The sequence below is a fragment of the Lissotriton helveticus genome, chromosome 8 (assembly GCF_964261635.1).
Source record: "Lissotriton helveticus chromosome 8, aLisHel1.1, whole genome shotgun sequence".
Classification (NCBI taxonomy): domain Eukaryota; kingdom Metazoa; phylum Chordata; class Amphibia; order Caudata; family Salamandridae; genus Lissotriton; species Lissotriton helveticus.
The window spans coordinates 1219172591-1219197928 of NC_136069.1; the positions used below are offsets into that span (position 1 = coordinate 1219172591).

The window sequence follows — 25338 nt, forward strand, 5'->3', positions numbered from 1 at the left end:
GCTCAGAAGCTGAACATTGAAATGTCTGTCCCTCAGGTTACAACGACAGTCATTTTTGAGACTTTACACAAAAAGGCGATCACCCGTCCTCTACTGCCATTAGTTCCGGGGATTATAGATCCTGTCAAGGAGGTATTCTTAACTCCGGCGACGATCAGAGCGGTGCCAGCCCGCATACAAAAGAAATACAAACCGGCCTCTTCTGACCCGGTTTTTGTAAGATCGGACCCGCCAGCAGACTCTGTTATTGTGGCGGCGGCGAGGAAGACACACGCAGTGGCAGGTTCTTCCTCCGTCCCCCCAGACAAGGACAGCAAGACGCAAGACTCCTGGGGTCGCAAAGTTTGCAACTCAGCTGCGTCGACTCTTAAGGTTTCAAGTGCGGCTGCACTTCTGGGTCGGTACGACAGAGCCTTATGGGACTCTATGGAAAGGTTCAAAGCCAAGCTGCCAAAAGAAGACCAGCAGGACTTTGAAGAGACCGTGACTGAAGGATGTCTGGTGGCGAATCAGATGATCAGCACGGCTGCGGGTGGTGGTGTTCTGTCGGCGCATTCCTATTCTCATGGGGTTTGTGCCAGGAGATCGGCATGGTTGCGCTTGACAGGCCTGAAGCCGGATGCTCAACATCGCATCCTTAATCTCCCCTTTTCGGGTTCCGCTCTTTTCGGTGAGCATGCTGATGAAGAAATGACCCGAATGAAGTCGGAAGTGGACACAGTGAAAGCGGTGGGCTTGGAAAAGAAGAAAGAGTTCAAGCGTCGTTTCAATCCCAACAGGGGGAGAGGGGCTCAACAGAGGGTTCAAACCCCTCAATGGTCCCAAAGTAAAGCCCAAGGAAAACCCCAGTTTCGAGGTAAACCTGGCAGAGGTAGAGGGGGTCATCAACAATCCTCTACCACTACAAGAGGAGGAAAAGCCTGATCAGTGGCTTCCTCTGGCGCCGTTGCCCACTCCAGTGGGAGGAAGTGCTTCACAACACCTGTCAGAGTGGGTCAGCATCACCAAGGATCAGTGGGTGCTGAATATACTGCGCAATGGATACAAACTACGTTTCCTTGCTCCTCCAAAGAACATACCTCCAAAGAGCGCTTCTCCTCACCAACTAAGCTTGCTCCGAAGAGAGGTAACAATCCTACTACAAAAGCGAGCGATAGAGGAGGTTCCTCTCGCTCAAAGAGGAAAGGGAGTTTACTCCAGGTACTTTCTTGTCCCCAAAAAAGATCAGGAGGACAAGTTCAGACCAATACTCGATCTACGACTTCTGAACAAGATCATCATCAGAGAAAAGTTCCGCATGCTGGCTCTTCACCAAATATGCCCACATCTTCAAGTCGGAGATTGATGTGTTCGGTGGACCTACAAGATGCGTACTTTCACATCCCAATTGCACAACAACATCGCAAGTACTTGAGGTTTGTCGTAGGGAACAAATACTATCAGTACACAGTGCTACCCTTCGGTCTCAAGTCCGCACCACGAGTCTTCACCAAATGCATGGCAGTGGTGGCGGCTTTTCTGCACAAGAAGGGACTCTTCCTATACCCATACTTGGACGACTGGCTCCTCAAAGGTCCGTCTCCAGTGCGGGTACAACACGATCTACATCTGTGTCTTCTCCAATTGCACAGGCTCGGTCTCCATGTGAATCTGGAGAAGTCAGTCCAGCGACCTACACAGTCGCTTCACTACCTAGGCTCTGTTCTGGACACAAAAGTGGGAAAAGCGTTTCCTTCGGAGGAGAGACTTTTTTCCCTGAACCAGAAATGTGGAATTCTGCTAGATTCTCGGCTTCCAACAGCCCGACAAGTAGCATCCCTGCTGGGTTCCATGGCATCCTGCATCTTTCTCATCCCAAACGCCAGGCTGAGAATGCGGCCTCTACAGCAGGCCCTGGAGGATCAATGGGACCAAGCGACAGGTCTTTGGGAGGATCGCATCAAGCTCTCCCAAGTGACGAAAGACGCCATCCAATGGTGGACACGGAGAAAGAATCTGCTGGTGGGGGTTCGGTTTCACCAGCCTCTTCCAAACCAGTCGATAGTGACGGATGCCTCTCTGCAAGGTTGGGGAGCACATATGGGTCCGCTTCAGATTCAAGGCCTGTGGTCTGCGCAGGAGCAGACATACCACATCAATATGCTGGAACTCAGAGCGGTATTCCTGGCTCTCAAAGCTTTTTTACCAGCAATAGAGTCCAACTCAGTCCTAGTTCAGACGGACAACACGACCACCATGTTCTATCTGAACAAACAGGAGGCACAAGGTCTCGTCCTCTGTCTCGAGAGGCTCAAGCAATCTGGCATTGGCTCCTCTCTCGAGGCCTCACGATAGTGGCGGTGCACCTTCCAGGCGAGTTGAACGCAAAAGCAGACGCACTCAGCAGGCACTTCGAAGATCAGCCAGACTGGGTGCTAAACGACGACGTGGTGGAAGAGCTTTTTCGTTGCTGGGGTCGTCCGACCATAGATTTGTTTGCAGACGACGAAAACTCCAAATGCCACGCCTTCGCGTCCAGGTTCCACCGGCCAGGGACTCAGGGGAATGCTCTACTGATGGATTGGTCAGGGACATTCGCTTACGCGTTTCCTCCCCTGGCTCTGATTCCGAGAGTAGTTTCCAAGCTCTGCAGGTCGAACATGGACATGATCCTGATAGCTCCGGATTGGCCACGGCAGTGGTGGTACCCGGACCTTCTACATCTGTCTGTGTGTCCACACAAACGTCTTCCTTGCAGGCCGGACCTGTTGAGCAAGATGAACGGGAGGATAATGCATCCCAACCTCCCATCATTGAACCTAACAGCATGGCTCCTGAGGTCCTGCAATATGGGCATTTGAACTTGCCTCCTGAGTGCATGAATGTGAGAAGTTGGCCTGATAGGTGATGTTTCCAATTCTGGAACCACCTATTATCAGACCAAACAATCCCTTATGGTGTCTGGTTGTAAGTCAACCTTATTAGACAAGCTATCCTAGGGGTAGCATGGACTAAGCAGCCTAAAGGCTTAACTTAAGAGGTCGTGTTAAGCGAGCTGTTTTACCACATACAATCCTGTAATATCAAATGAAAGGACACCACACAAGTATATATTATAAAAATATGTGTTTATTACTAAAAACAATCCCCAGTATTCTTTATGAATAAAGGGGCACAAGCGTTAAATCAAAAGCACTGTTTAAACATACAAGTTGCACAATTATGGATGAGGGCGGGTGGCCACTCAAACCATATACTAAACAAGTGGTATAAGAGATGCCACTCGAGCAGTGGTTAGGCCTAGGGCCTAGGGAATCGCTGGGAGCAGTCAGGACAAGCAATGCTGAAGTCGGGAATGGCCCTCGGGATTCGGGAGATGTGCGGAAAGCGCACGCATGCACCAATGTTAACCAATGGTGCGTAAAAGTCATAAAGTTAAAGTTTAAGGACACTTCCGCTGGACCTAGAGGAACAAAACTTAACACACAGACCCTAGAGATGTGCACCAGTGTGGGAACACCGGCGGAGCAAAGTTACCTCACCCACAGGAAGTGGGTGCACAGGGTCGAAGTGGCGTCGGGTTTTGACACGCAGGCTCTTGGTGCTTGAAGCTGACAGGGCTGCAGGCGGGTTGAAGATGAAGTGTCCGGTGGAGTCCAAGGGTGGACTCAAGTCGAAGGGTACCTGAAAGCAGAGGGGACAGAGTCTGGGTCACTCAGCAGTGACCAGGGTGGAACCAGGACGGAACCAGGCAATGTCGGGCGCAATCAGGTGGTCGTCGAGGAGCTTCTCTCCGCTGTCACGTGGGCTCTGGGGCATCTGCGACGTCCAGGAGCAGGTCACGATCTGTCCCACGCAGGCTCTCACCGTCGGTGCAGTCGGCTTCAAGTTTGGAGCAAACACTTGGCAAGAGCAATCCACGCGGGATCGGAAGATTGCTTCTCACTCGGACCAGGAAGGTCAGAGTCGGGGCTCCTTTTCAGGGGAGCTGGTGTGGATCTGGAGCAACCAGATTCACGGGTCTTCTTTGTAGTTTCGTCCGCACAGGGACCACTAGCCGGCTGGCAAGTGACCGGGCCAACGCGTTGAGCCAAATGGAGCAGAAGGGCCCCACGCAGCACTCGTCGAGTGTGGAGGGCTGAACTTCGGCTCAGGAGTAGCTCAGGGTGAGGGCTTCTCAAACCCCGGTGCACAGCTTCGAGGGTCACTCGTGGGCTGCACGGTCAGCGTCTCGTGGTCAATTCAAGATGGCATGCCCCACGCTTCCGGTCGCCTCCACGGGTCTCAGCTCTGCAGGGACTGTGGATCGGGCTGTTGGAAGGCAGGCAAGCTTGATCTCGTCAATCTCAGTCGCTCGAGTTCCCGCGGGAACTGCAACTAAGTAGACGTCGAGGGCTGGATGGTGCCTGCTGCTGCAGGGTAGTCACTCCTTGACCACAAGGGAGATTCTTCGGGCTTCCACGTTGAGATGGAGGTCCAAGGGTCCAGAGTTTCGTTTCTAATGTTTCTTCCAGGAAATCTGATGTGCATTGGCACTGCTCCCACTCTTATTCCAATCTGGGGGGCGTGATTACCTGCTAGGTCCCCCCCTATGGGTGGGACCCAGGAAGGGGGTGGATACACCCCTTTCCTTTGATCCAGGCCGCCCTGGCACGAGGGCTGGAGTGCCCCAGAACCGGTTTGGCCGGATTATGCAAGGGGCAGCCTTGTGCGCCCCAGGCAGTGTCTGGTTTCTTTCAGACCTCCCTGCTACAATCCACTATCTCCTGTCTGGAGGGCGGTGACACCCTCCTGTGACAGGAAACCCTTTGTCCAGGACCCATTTGGCCGAGTTTCGGTCAGCTGCAGGGGTCCAGACATTTGTCTGTGGCAGAGGCATCCATTTTGTGGATCTAAGGTCTTTGGAGAAATTAACCGCATTACAGTAAAGGAACATGTCTTACCCCTCTAGAGGGGTGGAATGCTATCCCCGTCGCCAGAACTGGCGAGGGGATAGTATTCCAAATCGTGTGACACCTTACACGACATGTTTTGATAAAGCCAAACCAAAGTTGCTATTTAACCGCGAGGATTATAAGGCACTTAAGAGTATATGGTATGGCATTATCCTGAAACAGCTTAGGGAGTTGTTCCCGACAGCTGCAGACAGGCTCAGCTCATGCTAGAGCTCCATCTCACATAAAACCACGCACTCTGCCTCCAGGATTGATGAGGCCTTCCATAGGAGTGGCTCACAGGTTTACATGTGTCCAGATATAGGTTTAGATATAGGTATACTATATCTAAGCAAGGGGTGCTTACACCACCTTACCCCACCTGAGTGATCAGCCAGTTGTGTCAATTTAAGAACCAGCCAGGGGTGGCAAAAGATATGCTGCAGCCCCTGGTAGGCCTTGGTGGCCCCTATGCCCTGGGCACCTATAGTGCATTATACAGGGGCTGACAAGGTGTCCATTTCCAATTGGTATGTGCCTATAGCACATGTGTCAGTAATTTAGTGAGAGAACAGCAGGCTAGGGGTCTGATCAGCAGGCCCACAGCCTCAGTAGTCGAAAACCAGTGAAGCAAAAAGCAAAAATTTGGGGTGACCATAGGATAGCAGACCCTACTCTCCTACACAACCCCCCCCCAAACGCAGGGACATTACACTAACCTTGACCAGATAAGTCTTCATGTTCTAAGTGGAAGTACCTGGAGAGACCATCTGCATTACCATGGTCAGTCCCTGGGCGGTGCTCCACTGTAAAGTCCATCCCCTGTAGGGAAATGGACCACCTGAGCAGTTTGGGATTTTCACCCTTCATCTGATTAAGCCATAAGAGGGGCTTATGGTCTGTCTGCACCAGGAAGTGAGTTCCAAACAAGTAGGACCTCAACTTCTTTAATGCCCAAACCACAGCAAAGGCCTCCCTCTCAATGGCTGACCAACGTTTCTCTCTGGGAGTCAGCCTCCTGCTAATGAAAGCAATAGGCTGGTCTTGACCATCTTGATTAAGTTGTGAGAGCACAGCTCCCACCCCCAACTCAGAAGCATCTGTCTGTACAATGAACTGTTTGGAGTAGTCAGGACTCTTCAGGATAGGTGCAGAGCACATGGCCTTCTTCAGGTCATCAAATGCCTTTTGACAGCTAACTGTCCACTGAACCTTTTTTGGCATCTTCTTGGATGTCAAGTCATTTAATGGTGTCACTATAGACCCATAGTTTTTCACAAACTTTCTGTAATACCCAGTCAGGCCCAAGAAGGCTCTGACTTGTGTCTGGGTAACTGGAGGAGCCCAGTCCTGTATGGCCTGGATTTTGCTTTCCAGTGGCTGAACCTGGCCTCCACCTACTAGGTGGCCCAGGTATACAACCTTACTCTGCCCTATCTGGCACTTAGTGGCCTTGATAGTTAGGCCTGCCTTTTGCAGGGCCTCCAAAACTTTCTTCAGGTGGATCAGGTGATCCTCCCAGGTGGAGCTAAAGACAGCAATATCATCTAGATATGCTGCACAAAAGTCATCCAACCCAGTAAGGACTTGGTTCACCAACCTTTGGAAAGTGGCAGGTGCATTCTTCAAACCAAAGGGCATTACCACAAATTGATAATGTCCACTAGGGGTAGAGAATGCTGTTTTGGCTTTTGACTCCTCAGCTAATCTGATTTGCCAGTAGCCAGCTGTCAGATCAAATGTGCTCAGAAACTTGGCAGAAGCCAATCTGTCAATGAGCTCATCTGCTCTTGGAATGGGGTGAGCATCTGTCCTAGTGACAGCATTGAGACCCTTGTAGTCCACGCAAAATCTCATTTCTCTCTTTCCATCTTGGGTATGAGGTTTTGGCACAAGGACTACTGGGCTGGCCCATGGGCTCTCTGATGGCTCAATCACTCCAAGCTCTAACATCTTTTGCACCTCAGCCTTGATGCAATCCCTGACATGGTCAGGTTGCCTGTAGATCGTATTCTTCACAGGCAGACTGTCACCAGTGTCCACTACATGGGTACACCAGTCAGTCTGGCTGGGTGTGAGTGAAAACAAATGCCTGTGGGCCTGCAAAACTTGTCTGCAGTCCATCTGTTGCTGGCCAGTGAGGCTGCCTGCCAAGGCTACTCCATCAACTGAACCATCATCAGGGTTCTGAGAAAGCAGGTCTGGGAGAGGGTCACTCTCTTCCTCCTGATCCCCATCTGTGGCCATGAGCAAGCTCATGTCCTCCCTGTCCACAAATGCTTTCAAGCGATTCACATGGATTACCCTGTGAGGGCTCCTGGGTGTTCCAAAGTCCACCAAGTAGGTGACTTCTCCCTTCTTTTCAATGATAGGATAGGGTCCAATCCATTTGTCCTGGAGTGCTGCTGGAGCCACTGGCTCCAGTACCCACACCATCTGTCCTGGTTGGAACTCTACCAGTACAGCCTTTTGGTCATGCCAAGCTTTCTGCAATTCTTGGCTGGCCTCCAGGTTTTTGGATGCTCTTTCCATGTATTCAGCCATCCTGGAGCGGAGACCAAGTACATAGTCCACTATGTCTAGTTTGGGCTTTTTGAGAGGTAACTCCCATCCTTCCTTCACCAAACACAATGGACCTCTCACAGGGTGGCCAAACAAAAGTTCAAAAGGGCTGTAGCCAACCCCCTTCTGTGGGACCTCTCTGTAAGCAAAGAGCAGGCAGGGTAAAAGAATGTCCCATTTCCGCCTGAGCTTCTCTGGTAATCCTTTTATCATGCCTTTAAGGGTCTTGTTAAATCTCTCCACAAGCCCATTGCATTGTGGATGATATGGGGTGGTAAACTTATAGTTTACTCCACATTCCTTCCACATTGCTTTCAGATAGCTGGACATAAAATTGGTGCCCCTATCTGATAACACCTCCTTTGGGAAGCCCACTCTTGAGAAAACTGCAATGAGGGCTTTTGCCACCACAGGTGCTGTGGTGGTCCTCAGGGGAATAGCCTCTGGATACCTGGTGGCATGATCCACTACCACCAGTATAAACCTGTTCCCAGATGCTGTTTGGGGGTCCATTGGACCCACAATATCAATTCCAACTCTTTCAAAGGGAACCCCCACCACAGGTAGTGGTATTAGGGGGGCCTTTGTTGTGCCACCTGACTTACCACTGGCTTGGCAAGTGACACAGGAGCGACAAAACTCCTTGACATCCTCTGACATGTGAGGCCAGTGAAAGTGTGAAACAAGCCTGTCCCACGTCTTGTTCTGGCCTAAGTGTCCTGCAAGGGGAATATCATGGGCCAAGGTAAGGAGGAACCCCCTAAACTGCAGAGGTATAACCAACCTCCTGGTCATGCCAGGCTTGGGGTCTCTAGCCTCTGAGTAAAGGAGTCCATCATCCCAATACACAGTATGGGTACCTTGGGCATCCCCAGCAGCCTCAGCAGCAGCCTGCTGTCTGAGGGGTTCAAGGGAAGGGCAATCTAATTGAGCCTGCCTCAGGTCTGCCCTGGAGGGTTCCCTGTCCCCAGAAACTCAACCTGGTCAGGTTCAAGTTCCTCAGAGACAGTCTCCTCTTGGACTGCAGAATCAGTTTCCTCTGAAACTTGATCCTCAACCTGGGGCAAGGTGGAAGGCTCAGCCTTTCCTCTCTTGCTCCTTCTCTTGGGTTGTGGTTGGTCTATTGTTCCAAGATCCACCACTGGTTCAGGAAGGCACTTCTTAGCCTGAGCCCTTGTCATGGCAAGGACATGCTCTGAAATCCCTAGCATTTCTGCATGAGTCCTGTACTCCACTTCTGACCATGCTGAGCTTTCCAGATCATTGCCTAACAGACAGTCTACTGGTAGGTCTGCACTCACCACAACCTTCTTTAGGCCATCAACTCCTCCCCAGGAGAAGTTCACAACTGCCACACTATGGGAAGTAGTGGAGTTGCTTGCATTGGTCACTAGGTAGCTCTCACCTAGTACAATCTGTCCAGGGTCCACAAAGTCAGGTGTCACCATTGTGACACTGGCACATGTGTCGCTGTAGGCTTGAGCCAGTTTCTCATTAATTAAGGGAGTCTGCCTGTATTTGCCCAGGTTACTGGGGCTTACTGCAGTGGGCAACTCAATGTCCACATCATACAGGAGAACCGCCTGTGTAGGGATTCTGACTAGGCCAGATCCTACTTCAATACCCAGGGTCAACCCAGCTACCCCCTTGGACTGTGTTCCACCACTGCTTACTGTACTTGGGGTTGCAGTTGCTTTAGGAGCTGTAGTGGTGGGAACTGGATTTGCCTTGGTGCACTCACTGCCCCAGTGTGAAACTGATTTGCAGGTATTACACCAAGGTGTCTTTGGACCTTTGTTCTTCTTCTTCTTGTTTCCATTTTGGGAACCACCCTCCTTACTATTAGTTTGGGGGCCTGAAGACTTCTGGTCTTTTTCTTTATCTTTCTGATTCTGATTACCACCCTTCTGGTCTGTTTTCTTCTGGTCACCACCTTGGTTATGGGGTTTCTGCTTAATCCTTGTTCTGACCCATTTGTCCGCCTTCTTTCCCAATTCTTGGGGAGAGGTCAGATCAGAGTCAATAAGGTATTGATGCAACAGCTGGTTTGTACAGTTATTAAGGATCTGTTCTCTCATCATAAGATTGTACAATCCTGTATAGTCTGAAACTTTACTTCCCTGCAACCAACCCTCCAAAGCCTTAGTGGCACACTCAACGAAATCAGTCCAGTCTTGAGTCTGTGCTTTTTGGGTGTCTCTGAACAACAACCTGTATTGCTCAGTGGTTAGGCCAAACCCTTCAATAAGAGCACTCTTCAAGACAGTGTAATTTTTGGCATCCTCAGGTCTAACTGTGAGGAGCCTGTCCCTCCCTTTCTCAGAAAAGGAGTACCATAAAATTGCAGCCCACTGATCCTCAGGAACCTGCTGTACCATGCAGGCTCTCTCAAGAGCAGTCATCCATTTGTGGATGTCATCCCCTTCTTTAAAGGGGGGCACAATTTTTGTCAGGTTTCTATTGTCATAGCCCCTGTCTTTTTCTCTTGGAAATTTGCTGCCACCAGTGGCATCTAAGCCACTTAATTTCTGCTCTCTTGCCAAGGCAAGTCTAGCTTGAGCCAAGGCTACCTCCTCCCTCTCTATCTGGAGTTTGACAGCCCTCATTCTGGCCCTATGCTCTAGCTTTTGAGAAGCAGTCATGCCTCTCTGTGATTCTCTGGAGGCACTAGAAATATGAGAGTCCCCTGAGGGAGATCTCACTCTTCTGTTGCCTGGGAGAATCCCATGGTGGGATCTGGGGAGGTGCTGGCCCTCTCCATTCCCCAGTAGGTCTAAGTTGACCTGGCTAAGCCTGGCAACTGGGACCTGGCTACCCCTCTGATCCTGATCTTCTAAGTCCTCAACTTCTGAGTCCTCCTCCTCCTCCTCTTCTTCTTCCTCATCTTCCTCCTGAGGGGGGTCAGTTACAGGGGGGTTCCCTCCATTTCCTGTTTCTAGGGAAGCTACCTTTGCCCTTTCTAAGTCATCCTGCTCTGGGATTTCTACCAGGATTTGGCAGGTGGGGCTTCTGCCCCTTTTTAACCCTCTTGCTTTGCACAAGGCAATCAAGTCTCTTCGGGTTAGTTTGTCATATCCAAAAGTTGCCTGGGTAAGGTCAACTGTCACAGGAGTAGACCCTGAGGCTTTTCCTGTGTCAGACATGGCTGCTAGTGAGGTGTAAGTGGTGCACTTACCTACACTAAGTGTTTTCCTACTGTACCTTGCTAGTGAGTTGTAGTCAGGGTGTGCTAATCCCTTTAATCTACAACTACTAAGTTCAGTAGAACTTAATATGCTAAGCTTTTGATTTATATGTACCTAGAGGTACTTGATGTGATCTTTCAATTTGATACAAAGATTGCAATGGTAAAACAACAGCAAGCTCAAATCCCACCGCTGCCACCAATGTGAGAAGTTGGCCTGATAGGTGATGTTTCCAATTCTGGAACCACCTATTATCAGACCAAACAATCCCTTATGGTGTCTGGTTGTAAGTCAACCTTATTAGACAAGCTATCCTAGGGGTAGCATGGACTAAGCAGCCTAAAGGCTTAACTTAAGAGGTCGTGTTAAGCGAGCTGTTTTACCACATACAATCCTGTAATATCAAATGAAAGGACACCACACAAGTATATATTATAAAAATATATGTGTTTATTACTAAAAACAATCCCCAGTATTCTTTATGAATAAAGGGGCACAAGCGTTAAATCAAAAGCACTGTTTAAACATACAAGTTGCACAATTATGGATGAGGGCGGGTGGCCACTCAAACCATATACTAAACAAGTGGTATAAGAGATGCCACTCGAGCAGTGGTTAGGCCTAGGGCCTAGGGCCTAGGGAATCGCTGGGAGCAGTCAGGACAAGCAATGCTGAAGTCGGGAATGGCCCTCGGGATTCGGGAGATGTGCGGAAAGCGCACGCATGCACCAATGTTAACCAATGGTGCGTAAAAGTCATAAAGTTAAAGTTTAAGGACACTTCCGCTGGACCTAGAGGAACAAAACTTAACACACAGACCCTAGAGATGTGCACCAGTGTGGGAACACCGGCGGAGCAAAGTTACCTCACCCACAGGAAGTGGGTGCACAGGGTCGAAGTGGCGTCGGGTTTTGACACGCAGGCTCTTGGTGCTTGAAGCTGAAAGGGCTGCAGGCGGGTTGAAGATGAAGTGTCCGGTGGAGTCCAAGGGTGGACTCAAGTCGAAGGGTACCTGAAAGCAGAGGGGACAGAGTCTGGGTCACTCAGCAGTGACCAGGGTGGAACCAGGACGGAACCAGGCAATGTCGGGCGCAATCAGGTGGTCGTCGAGGAGCTTCTCTCCGCTGTCACGTGGGCTCTGGGGCATCTGCGACGTCCAGGAGCAGGTCACGATCTGTCCCACGCAGGCTCTCACCGTCGGTGCAGTCGGCTTCAAGTTTGGAGCAAACAACACTTGGCAAGAGCAATCCACGCGGGATCGGAAGATTGCTTCTCACTCGGACCAGGAAGGTCAGAGTCGGGGCTCCTTTTCAGGGGAGCTGGTGTGGATCTGGAGCAACCAGATTCACGGGTCTTCTTTGTAGTTTCGTCGGCACAGGGACCACTAGCCGGATGGCAAGTGACCGGGCCAACGCGTTGAGCCAAATGGAGCAGAAGGGCCCCACGCAGCACTCGTCGAGTGTGGAGGGCTGAACTTCGGCTCAGGAGTAGCTCAGGGTGGGGGCTTCTCAAACCCCGGTGCACAGCTTCGAGGGTCACTCGTGGGCTGCACGGTCAGCGTCTCGTGGTCAATTCAAGATGGCGTGCCCCACGCTTCCGGTCGCCTCCACGGGTCTCAGCTCTGCAGGGACTGTGGATCGGGCTGTTGGAAGGCAGGCAAGCTTGATCTCGTCGATCTCAGTCGCTCGAGTTCCGGCGGGAACTGCAACTAAGTAGACGTCGAGGGCTGGATGGTGCCTGCTGCTGCAGGGTGGTCACTCCTTGACCACAAGGGAGATTCTTCGGGCTTCCACGTTGAGATGGAGGTCCAAGGGTCCAGAGTTTCGTTTCTAATGTTTCTTCCAGGAAATCTGATGTGCATTGGCACTGCTCCCACTCTTATTCCAATCTGGGGGGCGTGATTACCTGCTAGGTCCCCCCCTATGGGTGGGACCCAGGAAGGGGGTGGATACACCCCTTTCCTTTGATCCAGGCCGCCCTGGCACGAGGGCTGGAGTGCCCCAGAACCGGTTTGGCCGGATTATGCAAGGGGCAGCCTTGTGCGCCCCAGGCAGTGTCTGGTTTCTTTCAGACCTCCCTGCTACAATCCACTATCTCCTGTCTGGAGGGCGGTGACACCCTCCTGTGACAGGAAACCCTTTGTCCAGGACCCATTTGGCCGAGTTTCGGTCAGCTGCAGGGGTCCAGACATTTGTCTGTGGCAGAGGCATCCATTTTGTGGATCTAAGGTCTTTGGAGAAATTAACCGCATTACAGTAAAGGAACATGTCTTACCCCTCTAGAGGGGTGGAATGCTATCCCCGTCGCCAGAACTGGCGAGGGGATAGTATTCCAAATCGTATGACACCTTACACGACATGTTTTGATAAAGCCAAACCAAAGTTGCTATTTAACCGCGAGGATTATAAGGCACTTAAGAGTATATGGTATGGCATTATCCCGAAACAGCTTAGGGAGTTGTTCCCGACAGCTGCAGACAGGCTCAGCTCATGCTAGAGCTCCATCTCACATAAAACCACGCACTCTGCCTCCAGGATTGATGAGGCCTTCCATAGGAGTGGCTCACAGGTTTACATGTGTCCAGATATAGGTTTAGATATAGGTATACTATATCTAAGCAAGGGGTGCTTACACCACCTTACCCCAGCTGAGTGATCAGCCAGTTGTGTCAATTTAAGAACCAGCCAGGGGTGGCAAAAGATATGCTGCAGCCCCTGGTAGGCCTTGGTGGCCCCTATGCCCTGGGCACCTATAGTGCATTATACAGGGGCTGACAAGGAGTCCATTTCCAATTGGTATGTGCCTATAGCACATGTGTCAGTAATTTAGTGAGAGAACAGCAGGCTGGGGGTCTGATCAGCAGGCCCACAGCCTCAGTAGTCTAAAACCAGTGAAGCAAAAAGCAAAAATTTGGGGTGACCATAGGATAGCAGACCCTACTCTCCTACAATGAACATTTTAAAGGAGGCCAAGAGACCTTCCACGAGAGCATCCTCTGCGTTTAAGTGGAAGCGGTTTTTCCTATGGTGTAGAGATCATCACCTTGACCCGACTAAAGGACAGGAGGACGTCAACTTGCCATACCTCCTTTCCCTAGCTACTGCTGGTTTGAAATACGCTTCTATTAGGGTGCATTTGTCAGCAATAGTAGCATACAGAAAATCACCAGATCAGGTGTCTTTCTTTCAGGTTCCAGTGGTTAAGGACTTCCTCCAGGGGTTGAAGAAAGTCTATCCCCCTGTGCGAAATCCTTCTCCTCCATGGGAATTAAACCTGGTTCTATCCAGATTAATGTCACCGCCTTTTGCGCCCATCCACAAGGCCTCCTTGCAACATCTCTCTTGGAAGGCGGCCTTTTTGGTGGCGGTTACTTCTGCTCGCAGAGTCAGCGAGATTCAAGCTCTCTGTGCGAAAGAACCATACACTATCTTTCATCACAATAGGGTAGTCCTTAGGGCTCACCCTGCTTTCTTACCTAAAGTCATCTCTGATTTTCATATAAATCAGTCCATTTCCCTCCCGTCATTTTTCCCAAATCCTACGACCCCAGCCGAGCGGTCACTTCACTCCTTAGATCTTAAAAGAGTGCTCAAGTTCTATTTGGAAATGACCAAAGGGATTAGAAAAACGGATCAACTGTTTGTGAACTATGGTTCAATGCGAACAGGTTTTCCAGCGGCCAAGCGGTCCATCGCGAGATGGATTGTCTCTTGCATAAAATTGGCTTATCAGCTTGCAGGCAAGCCTTTGTTGCAGTTACCCAAAGCGCATTCCACTAGAGGGAAGGCCGCTACAGTAGCCTTCTTGCACGACATTCCAATGTCGGAGATATGCAAGGCTGCGACTTGGAAATCAGTTCATACCTTTACGAGACATTACTGTCTCGAGTCTGATTCCAGGGCCGATACTCAAGTAGGACAAGCCTCTTTGAGGAATCTATTTGGGTAGCCTCCGGCCTATACGAGCTTAGTGTTTACTAGGCTTAATATGGTTTGTTACTGTATTGTTACTCCTTTGCCCGCAGGGAGATGAGGTGAGGCTCGCTATTCTATTCTAATGCTTATGACTATTGATGAGGATCCCCTGGAAGAGAAGGATTAGTTACTTACCTGTAATCCTAGTTCTCTTCCAGGGGTATCCTCATCAAAGTCATAAGCAACCCTCCCGCCTCCCCGGGCAAAGGACATTCTTTGATAAGGAGATATTGTTAACCTATTTGTTATTGGGTTTATTTTCAGTCTCCGAAAAGAACAACTGACCTAACTGTCACCCCTGAGGCATGATGGGATACTGGGGGTCATGAGTGCCTTAAAGGCACGGTGTCTGTTTATTGCTATGCAGCTACAGGTTAGCTTTTCAGTCTTTTTAGACTGGGTGTTTGCAATGCAGCCTGGGAGCTTTCTATGCTTCCAGTGAGTTATAAGAATTTCTACTGCTTTCTGAGCATTAAAACAATTTATAAACAAACTTTTTGTTGTTTCTCATGTTTCTAATGATTATTATGATTACATGTATGGTGGAAATTCTACACAGCATATTTCAGCTCTGTTTTTATTGGCTGCTATTGCATGTTATATATATATACATATGTATTTATATATATATATGAGTATATATATGTGGGGCACATATAATATAGTGTTTCCGGGGTCCCGCACATGGGCGGGAATATTCTAATGCTTATGACTTTGATGAGGATACCCCTGGAAGAGAACTAGGATTACAGGTAAGTAACTAATCCTTCTCCTCGAGGTAGCGGGTCAGTTGTTCATTGACGGTCTTGCCCCAGTATTGGAACTTTCATAGATTCCCATGCTTTGTATCATTTCCCCGTCGTCGGAATGGGAGCCTCGGTAAATAGAAAATACCATAGCAGTAGGTACAAAAGAGAAAACTAGGCCTAGGCCTCATCTCATTTTGTAGCATATCCACCTCTTTTTATAAAAGAGACCAAAAAATTGCAACAACCAATCAGAATAGCCTCACCCCATAGAACCCTTCTGAGAGAGCCTCAGATTTTCTACCGCACGTTGTGCTCAGGGAGTCTCCTCTGAGCTCTGCTCAGTTTTTCTTTCTACTACTTGGAAATTCAACCTTTTTGTTCTCAAGATGTCAAATAAAGAGAAGAAGGCCTTGTTTAAAGCCTGTGCTACCTGTTAAAAGAAAAGACTTTATGTGGAGGACAAGCATAAGGATTGTATATACTGCTTGTACCCAGACCACAAAGCTACAGAGTGTAAGATCTGCAGGACCTTCTCTACTAAGACTTTAAGGGATAGAGAAGGAAGACTTCTAACCTGGCTGCAAAAGATGAAGTCTAGAAAGGAGGTCGTTTCCAGCGACAGTGACGATTCATCTTCAGCTTCCTCATCAAGAAGATCTAAGAAGAGGGTTAGGTCTTCCCCTTCAACTTCTGCTGAGCCTCCATCTAAGACCTCTCAAAAGACCTCTGATAGGTCTAGTAGCTCTAGTCCCAGAAAATCTCCTCACCGAGGTGCAAATGAGAAAGAGGGATTGGTGTCAGAGGTGGTTTCCTCTCCGAAGGGGTCTCAAGGGCCTTCTGTTATCTCTCCACTACCTGGAAAAGCAAAAGGTTTTAAGAAACCTGTTTCCCTACCTCAGGAACCAAAATCAGACAAGAAAACCCGCTCGTCGACGGTGAAATCTACAGGTACGGTGACGACAAAAATCCAGAAGACTGCTGTTTCTGCCTCGTTGACTGGACTGTCTACGTCAGCGTCGATGACGACAGCCTCGACGACAACGGCCTCGACGACGGTTGCCTCGATGGCTGGAGCTTCTTTTTCTTTCTCGACGAGTCTAATCTCCTCAACGTTGACGATGATGACGGCGACGGTGGTGTCGACGACCACGAAGACGACGTCAATGACGACAATGGCAATGACGACAGCGGATGTAATACTGACGTCGCTCTCGTCGACGACGACTCCATGGCCAGGTATGTCGACGATCCCGTCGATGGTACAAAAGGTCAAGATCTCCATAAAGAGATGCCAAATCACACCGGAGATGACATCTCCACGAAGAGTGACGCCTTTGCCTCCAGCCTTGCTTTTAGAGGAGGACTATTCAGATGATGATGATGATGGTCCATATGGGGACGCTTATAGCCCATCGCAGCTCCAGGTAAAATAGCAGGACTCTGACTCTGATGGCTACTACGATGAGGAACAACAGCCCCCTCCTAGGGAAAGAATGCAGGATCAATCTCGCCAAGGTATGGTTGCTATGCCTTCCACTTTGATAAATGACCTGCAGACCATGTTAATGGATTACAGAAGAAGATTTTCTTCTCAGGCCTCCGAATCCACTCAGCCACCTCCTCCACCACCGCCACCTTCAGTCGTGGAGGTTCAGCCAAGAGAACACGAACCGGCGGAGGAGAGACAGGGTGTCACCTCAGGACAGGTTTATGGTGACAATGATGACGATTCCTTGGATGGAGAGGAGGTAACGGAGGTCCCAAATCCGGATAGAGAGTGGGACAATTACATAATTCCAGATCCACCTTCTCCTTCACCGGATCCGGTAGACTCACCTCCTGCTGACATTGGAGGTTTCCATAACCTCATGGAAAGAGCTTTAAAACCGTTTGGACTTCCAGTTCCAATGGTTCAGTCGGACTGCTTCCTATATATTTCAAAGACCCATACAAGAAATCAATCCACTCCATTCCCATCATAGAGCATGTTTGGTCTGAGGGTGTGAAAGTCATGCAGTCTCCAGCAACCGTTGTTCCGGTCCTTCCTTGGCTAGAGAAAAAGTACAAGGCCCCTGATGGTAGTCCCGCGTGCCTGGTTGGCCAACCGAAGCCGGACTCCGTGATCTCCCAGGCGGCGCAACGGAAGTCAAAGAATCCTTCGGCACCTCTGGCTTCTCCACCTGATAAGGAAGGTAGACGCCTGGACAATGTGGGAAAAAGATTCTCTTCAATGTCAAATCTCCTGGTTCGTGCCTCCAATGCACTCGCAATTTATGGACGATATGATCGCCAAATGTGGTGTGATATGTCTCCGTTTGTGGATCAGTTACCGGAGAGTGCTAAGGCTGATGTAAGGAAGATTTTAGAAGAAGGGGAACGCTCTTCCTCAGAGATAATTGACTGCGCCATGGACATAGCCACAACGGCTTTTCGTGCCTTGGCAGGTTTGGCGGTGCTAAGAAGACAGGGCTGGTTTCGGGCCACATGGTTTCGCCCTGAGGTGCAAAATAAGATTTTAGATTTGCCCTTTGATGGTGATATGCTTTTTGGAAAGCATATAGATGATTCCTTACAAGATATCAAGAAGGACACTGAAACAGTCAAGTCCTTAGGCACTCTTCAATACCGTAAGGTACTATTCCGAGGGGCAAGAGGCAAGAGTTTTTACAGCTATAGAGGAGGATACCAACAACGATACTCCTTATATTCCCAATCATCACAAGCCTGCAAGCCACAATATTCTCAGAGGCAGGGCCAGTCTGCAACTTTCTCTCGCCAACCAACAAGAGGTCGACAAGGTCACCAGAGGAGAGATGCATCTACACGGAAATAGCGGCCTCTTGGCTCTTTCTACTGTTCCTCCCCCTCCGGTAACATCAGTGAGGGGCAGGATTTCACATTGTCTACACAGCTGAATGATCATTACATCAGACCGGTGGGTCTTGAATATTATTCGATTTGGCCACACTTTGGAATTTCAACAGCTTCCTCCTTCCAGAGCTCCTTGCGCCACCGAGTCAAAACATCTGCGACTTCTATGTCTCGAAGCCCACCAACTATTCATCGACGGGGCAATAGAACCAGTACCTCACTCTCAAAGAGGGAAGGGTTTTTATTCCAGATTTTTCCTGGTTCGCAAGACGGAGGAAATGTGGCGTCCAATATTAGACCTAAGGGAGCTCAACACCTATCTCATAAAGCGGTCATTCAGAATGGTTTCTCTTCAATACATTCTACGTCTTCTCAATCCAGGGGACTACATGGCAACTCTGGATTTAGAGGATGCGTATTTCCATGTGCCAATCCATCCAGCTCACAGATGATATCTACGCTTCACAGTAGCCGAGAGCCACTTTCAATTCAAGGTGCTTCCATTTGCTCTCAGGTCCGCACCACGGATATTTACGAAGGTATTGGCTCCAGTGGTGGCGTTTCTCAGGAGGCAATCTATGGTGGTTTTTCCCTACCTAGACGCTTGGTTGATAAAAGCTCCATCCTTTCAAGCAACTTCCAAGGCTGTCAAAGCTGTATTCAACTTTTCAACCAACTAGGTCTTTAACTCAACAAAGCCAAGTCGGTTCTTCGACCATCCATGTCGGCCAGATTTCTAGGGTCCATTCTGTATACGAATCGCTGCAAAGCTTTCTCTTTGGAAGAAAGGCAAAGAAGTCTCATTCTCCCAGTTCGTCTCTTGCAAAGGAAGAATACTCTATCGGTCCGTCTTTACAAATCACTGCTAGGATCGATCTCATCTTGCATACCATTAATTCCGCACTGCAGGCTACGTATGCATCCACTGCAAGAACAGCTAGACAGTCAGTGGCGCCAAGCAGAAGGTTCATTCGACGACAAAATAACAGTGACACCTGAAATGAAAAGTGCAAGCAACTGGTGGATTATAAAGGAGAATATTTCAAAGGGACTCACTTTCAGGATCGCCCCATCTCCCATGGTTCTCACCACGAATGCCTCACTAGAAGGCTGGGGAGCAGTGTTGCAGGATTTACAAGTGAGCGGTCATTGGACGCCCGAGCCGCGCAAGTCCCACATCAACCTGCTGGAACTCAAAGCTATTCATAGAGCTTTGCAAGCTTTCCTTCCACAAATACAGAACGGCTCGGTGCTGGTTCATACGGACAATACGACGGCCGTGCACTATATAAACAAGCAAGGTGGGACGAGATCCCGAGTTCTTTCAAGGGAAGCACAAGAAATATGGGACTGGGCAATTCGCCACAGGGTTTCCCTCACGGCGGAACACATCCCAGGTACACTCAATTCAACAGCGGATGCACTCAGTCATCTGAAATCAATCACTCACGAGTGGGAACTGGATCAAGGCACTTTTGAAGAGATCTTCTCAGGTTGGGGCACTCCAACCATAGACCTGTTTGCGACCCCAGAAAACAGGAAATGCCGTTTCTACGCAAGCAGGGATCACCATCGAGGCTCACTGGGGAATGCCCTTTCTATAGCTTGGTCCGGCGCATTTGTTTACACCTTTCCTCCAATACCCCTACTGCCGTGGCTGATCAGGAAACTCAAAGCAGAACCTTGCAGGATTATTTTAATCGCACCAGCGTGGCCCCAACAATTCTGGTTCACGGAACTTCTCCTACTCTCCCAAGATCAGCCGATTCACCTGCGGTCCATTCAGTCTCTATTGACAATGTCTCAGGGTCAGGTGCGGCATCCAAATCAGAGCTCACTCCAATTGACAGCATGGCTCCTGAGCACAGAGAATTCCAGAATTTGAACCTCACTAGGGAGTGTAAAGGAATACTTTTTCAAGCCTGTGCACCAAGTACAAATAAGACTTACCATGTGAAATGGAAACGTTTCTGCCTATGGTGTCAACGGCAGAATCTCCATCCGTACACTTCAGCTCCTCACCAGATTTTACCTTACATTCTTTCTCTGGCTAAGTCAGGTCTGGTGCATTCCTCCATCAAAGTACACCTGGCTGCTATCTCTAGATTCAGGCGGACTTCCTCAGGTCCTTCTCTTTGGTCTGCAAGAATTATCAAACAATTCCTGAAAGGCCTCTTCAGGGTTTTTCCTCCAGTCCGGCCTCCGCCTCCAGTCTGGCAGCTTAATTTAGTTCTGGCTCATCTCATGAGAGCCCCATATGAGCCAATTCACAGAGCGGATCTTAAATTTCTTTCATGGAAGCTGGCTCTTCTTTTGGCCTTAACATCGGCTAGGACGATAGGCGAGCTCCAAGCACTCACTATTGTGGAACCTTTTCTGCAGTTCAAGAAAGACATTCTAATTCTTAGGACAAACCCCAAATTCATTCCAAAGGTCCCATCCGACTTCCATTTGAATGAGCCGGTAGTTCTGAAGTCTTTTTACCCTCGACCAACTTCTCCAGCAGAAAGGTCGCTGCATTCCTTGGATGTCCGAAGATGTTTGAAATTCTACCTGGAGCGGACAAGGAGCTTCAGGAAATCTTCTCAGCTCTTTGTTTCTTATAGTGCTCCGAGAAAGGGTTTTCCTCTTTCAAAACAAAGCATTTCTCACTGGATCTCTAATGCAATTCAATTTTGTCACCAAGAAGTGGGCAAACCGCTGGAAAGACGTGTTCGGGTTCATTCGACGAGATCAGTTTCATCATCGGTGGCTCTATTTGCTGGAGTCCCTATTACGTACATTTGTAGAGCAGCTACGTGGAGCAGTAACCCCACTTACACGAAGCATTACTGCTAGGACTCTTCCATGAGAAGCGAAGCTGCTGTTGGACAGGCAGTCCTGAGAAATCTTTTTTCAATTAGAGGTGAGCCTTCCCTACAATCCCTCCTTCGCGTATTGCACAGTTTGTATCAGACACTATACAAAGCATGGGAATCTATGAAAGTTCCAATACTGGGCAAGAAAACAAGTTACTTACTTGTAACTTTGGTTCCCCAGTATTGGTAACTTTCATAGATTCCCATGCGCCCACCCTCCTCCCCTGGGAAAGCTCAGCCTTTTACAGATGTGGTTATTGTTACACAACGGCTACGAAAATCCGAGGCTCTAAGGCTCTCTCAGAAGGGTTCTATGGGTGAGGCTATTCTGATTGGTTGTTTCAATTTTTTGGTCTCTTTTACAAAAAGAGGTTGATATGCTACAAAATGAGATGAGGCCTAGGCCTAGTTTTCTCTTTTGTACCTACTGCTATGGTATTTTCTATTTACCGAGGCTCCCATTCCGACGAAGGGGGAATGATACAAAGCATGGGAATCTATGAAAGTTACCAATACTGGGGAACCAAAGTTACAGGTAAGTAACTTGTTTTCTTCTCAATGACCTTTGCCGGGATCGGGAGCAGGGAGATGGGCCGGAAGTCCTTGGGGTCCGCCTTGAGTTTCTTGAGTAAGGCGTTGATCTCGGTGTGCTTCCAGCTCTCCGGGAAGGTTGCTGTCTCAAAGGAGGTGTTGATGACTTTCTGGAGATGGGGTGCGATGGATGTGCTGGCTTTGTTGAAGATGTGGTGTGGGCATGGGTGTGACGGAGATCCGGAGTGGATGATGTTCATCATCTTGATGGTGTCATCGTCGTTGATGTTGGTTCAGCAGAGCAGGCGGTTGGTGCGGATTGTGGTCGTGGGGCGGAGGTCTCAGTGGTTGTCGGGGCGGTCGTGGTGTTGAAGCTGTCGTGGATGTCTGCTATCTTGCGGTGGAAGAAGGTGGCCAGCGAGTCACACAGGTCTTGCGAGGGTGGCACGTCGTTGGTGTTGGAGCTGGGGTTGGAGAGTTCCTTCACGATGTTTAAGAGCTCTTTGCTGTTGTGCGTGTTGTTGTCTAGGCGTTTTTTGAAGGAGGCCCTTTTGGCAGATCTGATGAGGTGATGGTGTCTGCAGGTGGCGTTCTTGTGGGCTCCATGGCTGTCCGTTCGTTCACGGAGCCAGATCTTCTCCAGCTTTCGGCAGGTTTGTTTGAAGGCCTGGAGGTCTTCAGTGAGCCAGCTGGCTTTCTTGTTGGTGCGATTGTTGGAGGGTTTCTTGATCGAGGCAAGGGTGTTGGCGCAGTTGTTGATCCACTGTCTGAGGTTGCGGGTGTCGGGTCGGTGGGGTCGGTGGTTGGGCTCTAGGCAAGGGTGGTGGTTAGCTGGTCTTCTGTAACTTTGCTCCAGCAGCGGTGATGCATCTGTTGGGTGTGGTGGTGTGTGGTGGGTTTCTTTAACATACAAGCTTTCACTATTCATCACCCTTTCCTTCAATTTACAAGGGACTCTGTAATATTTTGCCAACTTTCATCCCTATGGTCCCATTGGATTTTCATTTAAATGAACCAGTCATCTTAAACACTTTTTTCCCAAATCCGCAAACACCAGAGGAAAGATCATTACACTCCTTGGATCTCAAGAGATGTATTAAATTCTGTTTGCAGAAAACCCCAGCCTCTGCAAAGCACACAAGCTATTTGTGGCATATGGAAATGTCAGGAAAGGATATCCTGTTACTAAACAGACTATAGCCTAATAGATATCAGCAGCCATACAGTTATGCCATCAGCAAACAGGCAAACCACTGTCTTCGATAGCTAAAGCCACTCAACAAGAGCTGTTTCATGTTCAACAGCCCTCTTTGCTGGTGTTCCCATACAACAGATTTGCAGAGTGGCAACCTGGTCCAGCAGGCACACGTTTACATGGCATTACTGTCTGGAAGCCGTAAGCAACGCTTACTTTCCTATATGCTTTTATTATACTTAATAGGTTGCTTACAACAAAGTTAAGATGTTGTGTATAGATGATTAAATTTATCAAGTCAAGTCAAAACCGCTTTATTCGGTGTAAAATGTACCTCCATAAAAGCATACTTATGAAAACAATGATAAAATTGGTCAAGGATACAATATATACATTTAAAAGGTTAAATCCTTGAAAGTTAAATTTTTAATAAAAATTCCAGGGGATCAATAATCAAAATATATTATGGGTCAGAGGCAGTAACTAGTACCATACAGTGATATCATATCAGTATTACGTACTACAAAATACATTCTACCAAAACATTACTAAGTGCAGCAATAAATACATTTTATTCTATGGGCAAATCAATAAACAGTGCATCAACAAGGGCAAATATAAAAAATTTATATTTTGCAAATTCATTCAATCTAGTTGTGCATCCCCGTTTACACAGGGATACAATAAATCCAGAATAAAATTATCTTTATGCGACACACAAGCCTAATGTGCATATAAAACTGCTATACAAAAGTGACTAAAAATGGTTTTAAATATTAAGTGTCTGTACGTATTTTGTAACTCAGCTAATTAATATGATCACTTTTCTCGTATAATAGCACATCTAAATGTGTTAATTCCTTCCTTTTTCTGACTGCCCTTAAAATGAAACAAACAACAGTACACATAATCTTCATGTTGTCCAGGCAACATAGAAAGTTAAAAGCATTTTTATAATTATACAACCTATTTGTTAGAAAAAGAGGTTTTAAAACAGATTTCCGAATATCTCTGTACAAAGTACAGAACAATATCAAATGTAGCATGGACTGTTTTTTTTTTGCATTACATGGGCAATTTGGTAGATTATAAGGACCCTTTTCCTTGTCGCAAAATGCAGTTATATAGTGTATTGTGCCTAATCTTAGCCGTGTTAAATAACATCTGTGTTGGATATTTCCTATCATTGTAAGGTATGATTATATACTACATACATTGTTAAGTATGTTTTTTGATGTCTCATATAAGTATCTATTCTTACAGTATTACTGCTGTCTATTCGGATTCAAGCATGTGAATCTATAAACGATCCAATGCTGGAGAAGAAAATAAGTTACTCACCTGTAACTGTGGTTCTCCAGTATAATAGATTCACATGCGACCCACCCTCTTCCCCATAGAGGCTTCCCTTGGCTATCTAAATGCGCTTAAAATTTTCTTGTGCTCGAAAATCTGAGAACCTGGAGCCTCTGTGGAGAGGGTTCTAGAGGGTGCTGTCACCTGATTGGCTAGGCTTTAGAGCATTCCTAATGACTAGGACGATATATTAAAGTGAATGGTTTTCTCCATTCATTTTAATGTTAAAGTCATTGCTTTCTGCTTAAATGCACCATGGAACTCTCACTTTGATGATGGGGAATCATTCAAGCATATGAATCTATGAAAGATAGCAATACTGGAGAACCACAGTTACAGTTAAGCAACTTATTTTCTTCCCGCTAGTATATGTATAAGTTGCCCCTATGGCAGGCCTATCGAGTACTGAGGCAGGGTTCAACATATCTCATGGACAGACCATGCAATTTTACATAATCCGATAGTAAAAATGCAAAACTGTTCTTTTTAGTGTGAAAAGGCTTGATCGCTCGATTGGCGAGTACAGAGCTACACGCTGACCCTCTCATCTGTACTAACTCTGGAACTGTGTGACCAAAGTGGGTCATCCAAGGTATCAAACTACTTGTTAAATTAAGCCTGACTTGATTCTCAAGTTGAAATTAATATTGCAAGTTACAGTGTGCAACATTAGCAAAGTTGCCACTTTGCTGCCTTTAGTCCCCTGTGCTCATACCAATTACACATGGGGTCCTGTCGCCAAGACGGCTCCCTGCCCTCCTTGGGAGACATGCTAATGACTCCCAGGACAGGATACAATAGAGGCTTGCTCTGGTAGGAGATGTCACCTCCCTCCTGTAGGAGGCCACAAGAGAAGTCGCCTTTGAAGGGCAAATGAGGAATGCTTGAAAGAGGGACTACTCTTTTGTTCATGCAGACAGGCTGGACCCGAGACAGGAGAGAGGAAACCAATTGCTAAACTGGTTTTCTAGGGGCGTGTAAAACCCTTGGCAACCACATCCCTGAGTTGGGCTAGGGAGCTCCACACATGGAAGAATGATCCTGCCATATTGGAAGTGGACAGAATGGTGCATCCTGGGAAGTGGTCATCAGGTGGGAGGGAACCTGGTATCCCGTTGGCTATCAGACACATGCTGCTCTGAGG

At 48.2% G+C, this 25338-nt stretch overlaps 1 protein-coding gene across 14 annotated transcripts in view; it reads left to right on the forward strand.

Annotated features, from left to right (window-relative positions):
* Positions 1-25338, forward strand: part of LOC144773261 (uncharacterized) — a 7170044-nt gene that overhangs the window by 828799 nt on the left and 6315907 nt on the right. The gene's annotated exons all lie outside the window — the stretch shown is intronic.